Below are 12,752 nucleotides of genomic sequence, written 5' to 3'. Positions count from 1 at the left end.
ATTCAATTTAATGATCTTGTCACGAGCGTTGGCAGACGCGTTATGCTAGACATTTTGTGGAAATGCTTTCTACAGGAGCGACCCGCATTATTCAATTGCGACTCACGAAATAGTCGGTATATACGCGACGCTGCATTCCGCACAGATCGGCTAATCGCATTACGATGTCCAAGAATAAAAATAGACGCGTCGGTTTTCTTATCGCTGCTCGTTGTTCCGTGAAAAAAATTCAATTATCCAGCCTCGGGTCTGTCGCTGTTGCCATCGTCATCGTCTCTACTTATGCGGCTTCTCGCGGTCTTTCTCCCTCGCGTATATAACGTTCTTGCCTCAGTAACCACGACGGCCTCAACGACAAAATTGCAATTTGCCGACGCGAACGTCCTCGCGAAGAGCGAAGGAGACCCCGGGAACTCAGTAGAGCGCGGCTCTCCGATACGTCGCGACTTTGCATTTTAAAGCCGGCGTCATCTTACTTTCGATCAATTTTTTCGCTCGCGTTCGCGACCATTTTACATAAAAACGAGAAAGAAAGAAAGAAAGAGAAGGCAAAGTAAAAAGAAAGATAAGGAAAAATACCCATAGCGCGGCGCGACAAAAGGACCACGCGCGTGATTCTTAAGAATCACGCAGAGCCGTTCCAACGGTTTTACCCCTTTTACACCGACTCGACGATTAAAAAGCAATCGTCGTGAGTGCTGTGGGCGTGTAAAATTGCACTATTTTTTCGACCTCGATCTGTTGCAGCGCGCGAAACACGCCCCGACGAGATTGTCGCGCCGTCGAGTCTCTCTCTTTTTTTTCTTCCTTACAATTTTACTTCTCCACTGTCTCCGATACGTTTTGCGTCACTAGCCTCGAGTAAGAAGGAGGAAGACACAGCGTTATTCGCGCAGGAAGTACGCGAGAGAAGCATCCGTTTCGACAACTACAGTTCCGGCGAGATGCGCTCGTTGGCGAACCGAAGAGGTGGATTTGCATCCGGCGGAATTTCGATCCTTTCGTTAAGAAGTTCGGGTGATATCGAGGGAAACGTTATTCCTCTCTCTCTGTCTTTCTCTCTCCCGTCGGATGGCAGAAAGGCTGCGCTCGTGCTCCTCATATTTACTCGAAATAATGTCTCCACTGAAAAGCAAGTTCGGAGTACCGAGAGACCAACGCGAAGATGCCGTCGTGAGAGTTGTCGATGGCCGCTCGTAAAAGGCATTGAATCTCCGGTCGCAGCTGCAGCGCGATTGTCTGCGAGGTCCGTTCGTCTTTGACGAGAGAAAGAGGAAGAGAGAAGCCGAGAGAGTGAAAGAGAGAGGGAGGGAGAGCTGAACGTATAAGGAGACTAGTGGAGGTCGTTTCTCACAAAACGAAGCAATTTTTGGCGCAGCAGGCAACGCCGCAGATTGCTTCCCGAAGTAATTTTTCACGTGGCGACTAACACGGGGAGATGGTCGGGGTAATAATGTTAAGTGGCTCGTCCCCGTGGCGCGCAGGGTAGCCTCGCGTAAGTAGTGCGCTCGAGATTACGCTCATAAACGTAAATAGGTTCGAAAGGTCGGCTTCGAGAGCAGCCCCAATGGAGATTTGAAGAAAGTAATAAAATCGCGCGCGTATACACAACAGCCGAGAAATAAAACGCCCCCCCCTCCTCCCCCTCTCCATTCTTTCCTCGGTTAACCACGAACATATCGTAAACGCGTTCCTGTATCGGGAAAATGTGCGCGCGCATATCGGGAGGTCGAAGTTTGATTCCTGCCGAAATACGGAAAATTAGTGGTCTCTCTCTCTCTCCTTTCTTTCTTTCTCTCAGAAATTCTCCGCGTGATCCGAATGAGAATACGCGAAATTTTTATATTCGTCATAGCTCCTTCATAGAAGATTTAAAAAGGACTGGCAGGAAATTCGCGAGCGGCTCACGAATTCATAGCTTCGCGGAACGAACTCGTATTGGCTTTTTATCAACGCGCCTGGCGGGCCAGTGGTTGGATAGATGGGGTGGTTGGACGGCGGTCGAAATGTTTTCTCGCGGGGGTGAAAACTCGCGAGGTGCGCCGTTATTAAAACGATAATACACGACGCCCGCTGAATTTAAGGTCGGATCGATCAGAGGAAAAAGGAGAATGAGAGAGGGGAAGAAGTGGGAGTGGATTTCCGGAGACGGGCAGAAAAACCGCTAGTTTTCCGCGGGAGGCGAGATCGCGGTGCGCCGCTGAAGGACGACGCGCGCGTAATGACACAATAGCTTTTCCCGGATATCGAAGGACGGAGGGGACGACCGGCTACACGCGACGACGGCGGTCCTTTGAAATCGATAAACATCGCAGGAGAAACCGGCGACTGCTCGATAGCCAATATAAGAAGGAATGGCGGGGGGAATCGCGAGACGCTCGAGGAGGAAAGTTCGATATTTGCGAAAGTTTATCGACGTCCGCACGATCGTGGAATTTCGCTCCGCGAAAAGCAACAACGTATGCGAACTGCGTCAAATTCACGTTAACGACGTGAGCAAAAGCGGACAACGTTGACGTCTTTGAACGAATCTGTCCGTTTTCCCGATAAAATTGACCTTTCCGGCGGCCATCTCGATCGAACAATTGACTTTTGCGACATCCGTGCTTCGATGACGAGTCATTTCATCCGGCGAATCCGATAAATGAAGTCGCCGAGAGCGTATTTCACGGTTGACTCGTTAATCGGACGATCGTCTCGCATTTTCACGTAAATTTATCGACACGTTTCAACGCGAACCAACGCGACGCGACACTTCCCATTGCCCGTGGTTCCCGCTTTTTGCACCTGCGGGAGTTAAAATCGCTTAAATCAGTTGTCGAAAAAATATCAAGGAAGAAATATTTCATGGATTTCCGCAAATTTAAATGTAGCAACAATCGTCCCGATAATTTATGCGGCGATTCCGCAAAACGAGGCATCGATATAATCGTTGTTCAGCTCTCGAGACAAATGGCCGATATCTCGTTCCGCGTATAATATGAAATAGAAACATAATTGATTGCGAGTTTTCATTATGGCCGCCCGTAATAATGATGCGAGACCAGGGAGGGATTATTTAAATTGCGGAGTCCTCCGGCTGGTCAAAGCGCGTATTTATAGGCGCACGCACGTTTACACACGCATATACACACGTTCGCATACAGATGCAATATTTGCGAAATTAAATGTAGACGGAATATTTCATGTGGCACTCATTACGGTAAACGTATTTACGGTGACGTACCGAAATGAATTTAAAGAGACGTAACATCATTGAGAGGAGAAAAGAGCAGGGCGCGAATATTTTGTGCGGAAAAGGATCAATACGATTGCTTGCTACTTATGTCGAACGCGCGTTTAACCGCTAAAATACACTGCGACGGTTGTAACTTACAGGTACACAGGGGAGGAGACAGAAATTTACAGAGGTTCCACGGAAGGTTTCCCTAAATTTACGTAGTTCTGGACACGTTAGGGCGGACCAGTCGTTTCGGCGACGTGAATCGTAGAGGAAAGCTTAATCCCGTCTGTAATAAGCGACATCGAGCGCAAAACCAGTCGTACTGCGTCTTTAAGGAAGATCACGACCAGTACTAGAAAAGTATTGTGATTGGAACTTACGGAATTTTCAGTTACGCGATCATTTTCCTCTCTGTTATTTTATCAGTGGTACGCACTTCCAAAAAAAAAAGAGGACAACGCAATTTTTATCCATACAATTTTTCATATTTATTCAACGCTTTTCCCATCGTAACCGATAAACGGGAAGCTTTCAGGAAATAAACAAAAACATAGATAATCCTTAAGAAGAATTACGAAACGCACGTCGGTCGAAGCGTGCGCTTGTACCGCGGGAGAATTAATAAAGTCACGTGGCAAGAATATTTATCCAGTGACCTAGCTTTATTACGTGACGCGAAATCCGTGCCGGAAGAAGCGGACGAATAATGTGCAACTTCGCGAAATAAATGCCGTTCGAGAAAAGTTCGGCTATGATTTACAAGGTGTAGGCGGTGCTTGAGAAGGGGCTTGTTTAAGGATAAACCGCGGCCGAAAACGGCATAGCGTGACGTGGACGACTCTAAGGGGATCAAGCCTAATGCTTTCTATGCACGATGTTATCTTTATCGTCGGATTTGCTGACACTGTGGGAAGGATTGCAGCTGCGGACCGGCGTGCGTTGTATCTTTATCTCGCCCCTCTTTTTCTCGCTCTGTCACTCTTTTTTACCTTCTCCCTCTCTCTCTCTCTCTCGTCTCGTTGACGTTTGAAAAGCGACTGCCACAAACTAGGCATTTCTCGAGCGGAATGAACATCCGTCGTAACGTGCGAGAAACAGACGGTAACGGTGGGCCACGGTGCACGGAGAAATTTATATCGCTCTCCTGCGAGATCTCTTATCGATCAAATAAATGATCGTATCTTCCGCATCTTTCGCTGCGTCCTCACTCCGAAGAAATATCTCCCGAGAAGGAGGAGAAGAGGAGACAGAAAGGGGTTCCTGTCGTTATATTTATCGTGTGACGTTCTCGAGATGTATACAGGGTGTTTCATATTAGTATTATATCAGTGGTATCACAACATCTCTGGTTACGCTAGTTCGGCTTTGTCGGCGAAAATTACGTGAAAACGTCTGTAACCTCGAAAACAAGATCGGGTAGGACAAATGTTTATGTAAACTTCTTGCGTTATCTTTACGTCCTGAATTCATTCCCGAAATGACACGTGTTATGAAACACCCTGTATATCCGATGTTTACACAAATTTATACTGTGGATTTTTCATTACATTCCCCTCAATCTGCATCTCGCTCTTACATTCACGGGTTATGTTACCTTTGTTTTGGAAATTTTTCAAAATATCAGCCAGCCATAGCCAGCGAGGAGGGACGAATGTTCCTCCCAGCCGAAAATTTTGGTTTGCGAATAAAACATCAACACTACCGTTGATAGACACGAGAATACGCGCGCACGCGCGGTACTTCCCGGCCGCGGGATCGTGCCAGAAATGTTCCTTGGAGAAGCTCCATCCCGATTGAAATCCTGAAGGAACACGAACATCTCGCACTTATCGTAGTCCACGTTTCTTCGGCGCAAAGAGGCCGGGAGCGCCGTCGAAAAATCGCGGCGTTTCCGCAACTCGGTCGTGGTCGGTCGTGACCTTTCGTTCGTCGCGAGCGGAGTCGATTTTGATCGTCCGGACGAACTTTATCTCGAACAGCCGAACGAGATAATCGGATGATACCAACTGTATCAATCATGGGCGAAAGTTACGACGATCGCGGCAAATCCCCCGATCCCCCTCCCGCCGGTCCTTTACTTCAACGGTTCGCGGCGAATCCCTCCGACCCCAAAAGGATGCTCGTACAAACGACGTGTCCGGGAAATCCACTTTAACCGTACAAATCCAAGCGAACCGTACGCCAAAAGGCCGTCTTTATCTACCTCGACTGCCTAACACGATTTCGTACACTGGAATTTCATTAGTGCTACGTGGCGCGCGGCCGAGTAATCGCTGAGAATTGCAGCACTCCACTGAAAATGCATCACCTCCTCCTTCTCGGCTGATGACCGAGCGATTGTCACCGCGTTGATAATCGCCGCTCTTTAAATAGGTGAAAACATATTTCGCGAACGGCCGTCTCGCGTTTCGCACGATTACACAAATGCAGGAATAACAGCGTAGAGGAGAGAAGCACTCAAACTGACATGGGTACGGTAAAGTGATATACTTGTGTTTCTCGGCTAAATAGTACGGAAAATTAAGAAAGACTGCCCCTTACTTCATCTAATTTGCACAACTTGGTCGTGTAAAGTGTCGGACAGAACGTGAACTTCGTCTACTGTGAGGTAGTTGAAGTTGAGGGAGGTGGAGAATAAAAACATTAAGGTCGAAAACTAAGACAGTATGTCGTTTTTCGTGCTTCTTCTCTATTTATAACAAATAAATTACAACAAATACGCGCAACGATATTTGGATGAGTCGAACCGTTCGAGAGTGAAACGCGTCATTTCTTCTCGTGAACGGCAATCGAGGAGACTTTGGCGAATCGATGCCCAGAGCAGGACTCGTCCTGTGAGAGTAACGGCGCTGGATTATTCGAATCACGTGTTGTGACTCCGAATGGAAGTATCGGATAATCTCTTTTACGACCTCGCTAGATCAATGGAATGATCAGACTGATAAGAGATCAATGGAGGGACGGGCGGCTGCGCATACACGTGCGCGAAATGCGACTTTTAACGAGACAGCCTCGTTACGGCGAACGTAACGATTTTCGCGGTAAGAGCGGGACTCGGTGAGACAGTGATAAAATTGGAAAGGCCGGGGAAATCGCGGCCTTTCACGCGCTCACCTCCACGAGCGACACCTGCCAATAGCAGTGCGTAGGGGGACCGGGGGAGGGGGTGGTGCAGGCGCCCACGCGGCAATGAGAGAAAGTGCCATTCGAGTGTGCGTTAATCTCAATGTCCGGCTTACTCCTCCGCGTGAAAGCGCCGTTGAATGCGCCGATCTATTTATACTTGAGCGAAGGGCTGAGCGCGGCGGGAAACCACGAGACGTCGCGGGGGTCACCCTATCTACCCACCTCTGGGTTATTTTTGGTCTCCGGAGAGGCCGCTCAACCCGAGGGCGGTCGTATCGCAATATTAATTAATATTGCACATGACCGCTCGCGACACCGTGATAAAAAGGAACACCACTAATTATATGTCGCGGAAATGAGACGACAATAGGTTTACACATGACGTTGAAAATTACGTACCACTTGTTTTACGCGAAATCCAACGAAATCGTCCCACTTTGTTGTTTACACACTGAGAAAAGAATCTGGTAATAAAAACGAAAATTCGAACATTTCCCCATTGAATTAATTGAATTTGCCGACTAAATATTTCATTACTTCAACCAAATAATTCGGTTTCGCGCGCTAAATATGTAATATATGCGGAACTAAATTATTTGGTTAGAGTGATTAAATATCTGGCCGGCGAATATTCATCAGATTTTAGTACTCGTTACGAAAAAAACTTTTTTTCAGTGAACGTTCTTTCACCGCAAGTCACGTATGTGTGACGTAATTCTCACAAGAGACCGACGTCACAAACGCGAAACAGCGATAATTTTCCATTCTGCGTCCGTGCAAACAGATTACATCTATTTTGCGCTGTTGCATAGAAAAAAATACAGGGTAGTGACGTGTTAATAGCAAATCGGCAATTTTCCAGGCGTCAGAATTTAATGGAAAAGATGAAAAATCTGTCACACGTCGGCCTGATATTACAAGTTATCAATTATATAGATTTCCCTCTCTTCTCCCTCCCCCTCCGTGCGCGAATTTCACAGTATTCCCGACGCAAAGGGATGAAAATCTCGCGACGACGCGCTCATATTCGTGCAATATCTATTCTGTGGCATTAAATTAAATTGTCAGGCGATTTGTTATACAATATTGATCACTGTCGCGTCGATTGGCGTTCATCCGCCACCTTATTAAATTATTAATTAACCGTTAGCAAAATTGCATCGCGGAAACTGGGAAGTGAAAGTGCAAAGCGACACCGCAGTCAAATGGTATAATCCAACGTGTCATCGACGACCCGAGGCTGTCGCGTATTTTTTAAATTGCTCTAAAGATTTCTCGTTACTTAATCCGAACAGATTTTTGCTCGTGGTAAGTTGCCGATTTGAATATTAAAAAGCAAATGGAAGGATTTCGGTAAGTGTCTGAAAAACTGCCGAGTCGAGTGTTATTTACTTCGCTCGTACAAGATTATTAGGTAATACCTCGAAACCGCGGATAAATTCCGTTCCCCGGTTTATCGGACGGCGAGCCTGTTGCATCAATTTATAATACGCGACGCACATGTATTTCACATGCTTAATAACTCCTCACGACACGACACACGTCAGTCCGCTTCCTCGATGCGCGTTTTCCGCGTGCATAATTAAAAAAATACACGTCACACCGCACACGGAAGTTATTTAAAAGGGCCGTTATGAGAGAGCTTTAAAAATTTAATTTAATTAATGCAACCGACCGGTTAAATTATTAACTCGTGAAACGTGTTTATGACTAAATCAATTTGTCAAATATATTTCCATTGAATATATATCTCATTCGCTGAATATACACACGTATAAACACGTATAAAATTTATACCGAATATTACGCATCTCTCTCTCACACACACACACACACACACACACACACACACACACACACATTCGAAACGTTCGGTTCCCCATCAGTCTCATTACCCAAATCAAACGATCGTCGGCGAACTTCACCGCGAGAAGGTGAAAGACACCGCAGCGGGGTCGGACGATCCGACCCCGGCGGGCTGCCTGCGACAGCCGAGGTCGTGGCACCTACGTGGCATCTACCTACCTACCTACCTACCTACCAACCTACCTAGTTCGCAAGGTGCGTGGAGGTGTCCGTGAGGGAGCGCGCGCTCCCCCGCACCTGCGGCCACGCTTGCGCGCGGCACCACGCGCCGGGGGGGGTAGTGAGGATGGAGCAGGAGAGAGGGTGCGAGGCCTGCTACGGCCGGGTCGACGAGGAGACGCCGACGGCCGTCAGAGCGGCGTCGCGACGCGAGCCTTCCGCGTCCGTCGGCCTTGCATTCCGCGCTGCTCGCTTTCGCCCGCTCGCTGCCCGACGACGACGTCTCATTTCGCGGCACTCGTGAGTCCGAGTATCAAGTGTGCTCGACGACATCCTCCCTCACCTGTTGTCACGTCCGGCCGGGATATACTCCGAAGACAGCAGGACCGACCGACGTCGTCACCGCGGAGTACGGAGGGACGTCGCGACGCTGAAGGCGCCACGACGGCGTAACAGGTACGCGTTATCCGTCCTTTTCCCTCGAGGATCGCTCGAGGATCCAGGACGAGGATGCGAGGCATCGAGGACGTCCAGGTGGTACGCGCGACAGTGCACGATCCTCGCCGGGGTTAGGACCGGCCAAGTCTTGCTCAGGTGTATTTTCCCGCGACGGAAAAGTGCGGTGAGCTTCCTGTTGCGTCGCCGACATCCCCGACGATTTTATCGCGCGCGCGCGCGTCACTGATGACGGATAATCGTCGGCGATTAAGCGCGACATCGGTCCACGATTTCTCCCGAGTTTCTTCCCCGGCTCTCCTCTCACATTCGCGGCAAGGTGTTCGCGTTATCTCGATCCGCGGCGTAATGGTCGACGGCTTTATCTCCCTCCGATCGTCGAGAACCTCGCGGACGGTCACGAGCGCAGCGAATAAAATGATTTATTATGGTAATCGCTATAATGTGGAATTATAACGAGACCGACTCGTATCCGATTATCAAGAACGGGTAGATTTAAATCGTTAGAGGGATCGTGATTCTGAATTTACTCCGGAATTTTTGGGGGAAAACGCAGGCCACGTCGAGAGATTCGTTTTATAATTGCAAAACTGACGAAAAACGTGTATGCACGAAGACCGATGTTAATATCAATATTCGAAAATATTGTCGCGATTGTAATTTTAACGGGACACCTCAGAGTGGCGAGAGTTTCGAATAATAAATTTTTAACTGACGCCGGAATGCGGCCATTAATTATTCCACGCTTCTGTGGCTCACAAGCGAAAGCGTAATTTCTATGAAAAATCGTGCGCGCCTTAGCCGATCGCGCGAATGTGCTGGATACATTTTTAACTTCGTGCTACTTCATGGAAAGTAAATAACGTCAACACGTTGCGAATAAATACTATTTTTGGACGAGTCGGTGATAAATTGGTTCAAATATCAGTCGAGTGCAAGTCTCTGTTAATATTCGCGGAAATTCACGTTCCTCCGCGTTCGCCACTTTGCGATGCAAGCGAAACGCGAAATTTTTAATTTAAATTCGATTCGTTATATTCTCAAAGAGAATATAACGAATCGAATTTAATGAATACCGCGAACATCTTTACGCTTGCTAACTGCGATTTCATTTTTCGATTTCTGTAAAACATGATTTGCGCTGAAATATTACCGTTTTGCAGATTTCACTCGGCGGTTGGGACAATATTTATGACCGCGTAAAATTGCGGAAAAAATATATATATATATATTAGTAGTCGCGCGAAGCAAAACTTTAATATTCTCTGTACGCCGTATCGCAATATCGACGAATGACGAAACCGTTTTCCTCTAAAACTTTACGTTCTCGGGAGAGAAATTGAATTTTTCCTCGCAAATATTTGGCAGCATGCCGATATTGTCTGATAGGGAATATCCTAGAACCGCCGAGGTTAATCTTGATGACATATTCTTAAACAAGATCTGGTTCTTCCATCCGGCGAGATTTCGAAATCATCGTGTGTCGTAAGTTTAAAATATTTTCGCGATAAAACGTCAAATTAAAAAATTCCTGTATATCGCGTTCGTTTAAATAAAGGTAAACAAAAACATTTTCATCATCCGATCGAGCCCAAAAAATGTATAGATTGTGAAGAATTTTCATATTTTTTTTATATATACGCGAGGTATTACTGACAGTTAATCCTGAATTAAAACGTTGCTCCTATTTTCGACCTTAACACGTCCACAGATTTCAAAGGATTATATTTTGTTTATACGCAATTCAAGCTCCTACTTTGAGCCTCAAATAAGCGGTAAACGAAAAATTATTTAAACAAAATAACAATTTCGAAAGAGGAAATTCCCATGTTCAAAAAATATGAAAATTCAGAGATCCAAGTAAAATTCAACGCCCTCGGGAAGAAAGCTTAAGTAGAATGAAAGGAGGCCTCATCCTATCGTTCGGAGCATAAAAATAAACGTTGAATTTTAAATGACGAAAAATCGAGGTCTAAAGTAAGGGAAATATTCGTGCTCGTGAGATATCAATAAAGAGATAAAACATTAAAATTCAAACTATTTGGTCTAATTTTTAAAAGAACCGTTAGATACACATATAAAAAAATAATAAAAAATAAAAAAAATAAGAAGAAGAGAGACAGTACGAAGCGCTTCGAGTCGCGCGAATCTGTCATCGGGATTATAATAGTTATCCTAGAATTCCGGTAACACGCGAGCACGTTTCATCAGCAATGCTGAATAAACTGACTTAACGTGAAACCGTGATAACCATTTCGCGCGATGCGTTTTACGGCCGACGTGATCTCGGAGTGGTTTCACGCTCCCACCTTCATAACCTTCGGTGGAAGTATCGACTGCACTGGAGAGAGAGAAAGAGAGAGAGAGAGAGAGCGCGCATAAACCGTAGCTTTTCACCGATTCTAATAAAGGCTCGCGGACGGCTCTCTAAAAAACGCATTTCCACGGGATATCGGCCCTCGGGCGATGCGGGCCTCTTTATAGGATTCTTTTCCACGAGGCTCTTGACGATTGTTCAACGACGCTCGATGGGCGCGCTGCATTCGATGCATTCGTCGCGAGGGCCGTCCGTGAGAGCACTCACGTAATAATGGTTACTCGAGCGGCGATAATTCTTATTGGAACAGCGGTCGATATCGATCGTCGGCCTGAGGAAGAACATTCGAATGTCGGAATCTCGTGGAGGTAAAGAGCGCGATGTGTGTGTGCGTGTGTGTGACAAATGAGAGCGAACAATATCGTTTATAGTGGTGTGCACGTGCGCGATGATGATTATAAATTTTCTCATTTGGATATTAACGGATGAAAGAGATATATGGAAGGTCATAATTATCGTCTGGATTAATCGTAGAGAGAATACAATATCATGGCCGTATTTTTCGCAATATAATAAATAGAGTCATTAATTTGCCTACTAATTTAGTTTCGCAATTGGGTAGAAGATTTTTTCTAAGGATTGAAAGTTGACAACGAATTCGAGAGTCGGCTTACACGTAGAAGGCTGTCGCCGCGTTCAATCGAGAAAATTCGGTGCTTTTCGTACACACTATGAACATCTTCGCCCTCCTGCAATAATATTACATTATTAATATTTAATGATACTAAAATATTCGTGCTTGACTCTTTGTACCGGATTTATTTGTCATCGGAACCTTCATACTTTAAGATTTAAATATAATTTCATCCGTCGAAGTTATACAATTTGTAGCAATCTTAATAAAATTTCGGTTAAATCCGTCGAGATGTAAATATCTCTGGAAATTTGTAGAAAGTAATCGCAAATATTATGCAGCTACACGAATGGACGTAAATGGTGACTTGAAAACGTCACGGCTTTACTCTTCGATATCGTTCTACGTGTAAACCGATAAGGCGAGCTCCATATTTAAAAGAGGAATACACATTTGCCCCGTTATAACCGATTCCCCGATCTGGTTTCATAGTCAAACGGGATATCGCGAGCGAATAAATATTTTCACACGGGCTGCGCAGTAACGTAAGATACTTATCTCCGGGAGGTAGCGTAAAAGTTCATATGTTCACGCGACGGTGCTAACGAATTGTGCTTAAAACCTTTCGTCCAAAGCTATCACGCTCGGGACGATATATCGCACAAAAAACAAAGAGAGAAAGAGAGAAAAAGAGAGCGAGAGAAAGAGAGGAGAGAGAAAGAAAGATAAACTCGCCACCAACGTCGCTCGTATAGGAATTTATTTCTGCATCCTTATTCTTGAAATGATTCCGTATACGTGTCTTGCGCAGGTAAAATCGCGAATCACGAAATAGCTTCACGTTCATATATACGCAACCATTTCCAGAATAAAGGCCGAGGACAGATTATTGCTAGCAAAAAGTAGCGTTATCTCGCGAGCGGTTCTCCCAAGAAGGATTATTGCCGATCAAGAGCGACAGTTATTCCGAT

At 45.9% G+C, this 12,752-nt stretch overlaps 1 protein-coding gene across 1 annotated transcript in view; it reads left to right on the top strand.

Annotated features, from left to right (window-relative positions):
- The first annotated feature begins 8,752 nt into the window (after positions 1-8,752).
- The window catches only part of LOC106748508, an 89,296-nt gene continuing 85,296 nt past the window's right edge, over positions 8,753-12,752 (top strand). Inside the window, exon 1 of the mRNA XM_014627104.1 lies at positions 8,753-8,830. The gene's annotated coding sequence lies outside the window, so the exon portion shown is untranslated. The remainder of the gene's footprint in view (positions 8,831-12,752) is intronic.

The sequence above is a fragment of the Dinoponera quadriceps genome, unplaced genomic scaffold (assembly GCF_001313825.1).
Source record: "Dinoponera quadriceps isolate SergipeBrazil2010 unplaced genomic scaffold, ASM131382v1 scaffold2915, whole genome shotgun sequence".
Taxonomy (NCBI): domain Eukaryota; kingdom Metazoa; phylum Arthropoda; class Insecta; order Hymenoptera; family Formicidae; genus Dinoponera; species Dinoponera quadriceps.
Note: the sequence above shows the minus strand (reverse complement) of the source record. Positions and strands in the feature narration are given on the sequence as shown.